Below are 1,876 nucleotides of genomic sequence, written 5' to 3'. Positions count from 1 at the left end.
ATGGTCATCTCTATCCTCTTCTCTTGGGCAATTTTACCCATCTCTGTTGTTTCAGTTACCATAGAGATGACAGTGTCTTCTTTCTTCAAATATCCAACTCACACTTTATTTGGAAGCTACAGATGTGTATAGTTTAGCTGTCAACACTCCTAAGACTTTCTGAGACTGGAAACCTAGAGTAGTGATAATGATGAGACCAACTTGGGCTCAAATCCAGGAGAGGTCCAGATCAGTGTGAGTTGGACTAAAAGAAATGGGAATTTTGGTACAATTTTATGCAATAACTCTGTGGGTAAATACTATGTGCCAACCACCACTTTCAGCATGAGACTACAGTGGTATTAAGACAATACAGGCTATTACCTGTATGGAATTTATTTTTAGTAGAAGAAGACAATAATAAATGTACGGAGGAATAAGGCTAGTAATTGGCTTTAAAAGTAAATGAGTGCGTGGCATTTGGTGACCCTAATTTAACAGCTGAACTTTCACTATGTATTGCAATTAGTTCACGAACCTGGAGAATCAAGCTCTGTTATCAACTCATCTGAATTAATGTTAAAGAAGTCATATTTGTACATGTCTAAGGTTTGTGGTGGGACACTGTGACCAAAGGAGACTATAAGCATAGAAATGAGCCACTTATAATTCTATAAATAAAGATAACAACTTCCCTAAATTTGGGTACTGAACAAACTTCGGGAAATTTCATAACTCAATCATTTTATATGCCCTATTACAATGAAGAATTGACTTCAGGCAGAGAGGATGAGAGTGTTTATGTGAGCATATTAACAAAGGATATATATGCTGTGATTGTGATTGGTTGGGGACTAGACCTGGCCCTTCAAATTTGGAACCTCACTAGTTCTGCTCTTTGTATATACATGGCTTTGTTGTCAGGTTAAATTTAAAGAAAGGATGTCAATAGCTTTAAGAACAAAATTATTTTCAAGTCACTGGGCTACATTATGATGCTAATGAGAGGTTCCATAGCTACACAAATGTGATCTCAATCAGTAGGATCAGTAGTGTGGGCTTCACCCGAAAACCTGTTACAATGCCAAAATCTCACCAGGTGTGGTAGCGCATGCCTTTAGTCCCAGCTAATGGGGAGGCAGAAGCAGGCAGATCTCTGTGAGTTTGAGGCCAGCCTTGTCTCCATAATGAGTTCCAGACCACCTGAGGCTGCAGGGTGCAGGGAGACCCTGTCTCAAAAAGACCAAAAAAAAAAAAAAAAAAAAAAAAAAAAAAAAAAAAGAATAGCAAAATCTCCAGCCACACTTAGAATCTATATATTTTTTTAGGACCTTTGGGGATTCATATTCACAAAATCTTTAAGATTTAGGATTTAGGCCCCTGGTTTCCAAACTTAGCTATACTTTGGAATGACCAGAGAGTAGGAATATGCTAGACATGAAGATTTTTAAGGCTCCCCAGTGAATTCTGATGTGCAGCCAAATTTGAGAACATTGATTTTTAGGCCACAGATTGAGCCATAATGTGATTGGTGTCCTTAAAATGTTGATTATTTTGCTACCCAGAGAACCAGATTTATAGTGTAAGTCCATCAGCTACAATACTCTACCCATGAAGAAAGGTAACAATGTCTCACCCAACCTCATCCTTATCCATGAAAACTGGTACATAATGGAGAATGGCTATTCTGATAAGTGGGTGGGACAAGTGTCAAGGGCATTGAGAATCCCTTTCCAGCAGATGGTATCATTTATCAGCTGGTTTAGACAGCAGCGATCTCTCATTTATATGCAGTAATTTTTCCCTCTTCACCAGGGATTAACTCCACAGAAACACTGAGAAAGACTAGCCTGCCTGCTACTCACCCTATTCAGTTTAAATTTATTTTGTGTAATTG

Source organism: Nannospalax galili, unplaced genomic scaffold, assembly GCF_000622305.1.
Source record: "Nannospalax galili isolate Female #2095 unplaced genomic scaffold, S.galili_v1.0 scaffold556, whole genome shotgun sequence".
NCBI lineage: Eukaryota > Metazoa > Chordata > Mammalia > Rodentia > Spalacidae > Nannospalax > Nannospalax galili.
Note: the sequence above shows the minus strand (reverse complement) of the source record.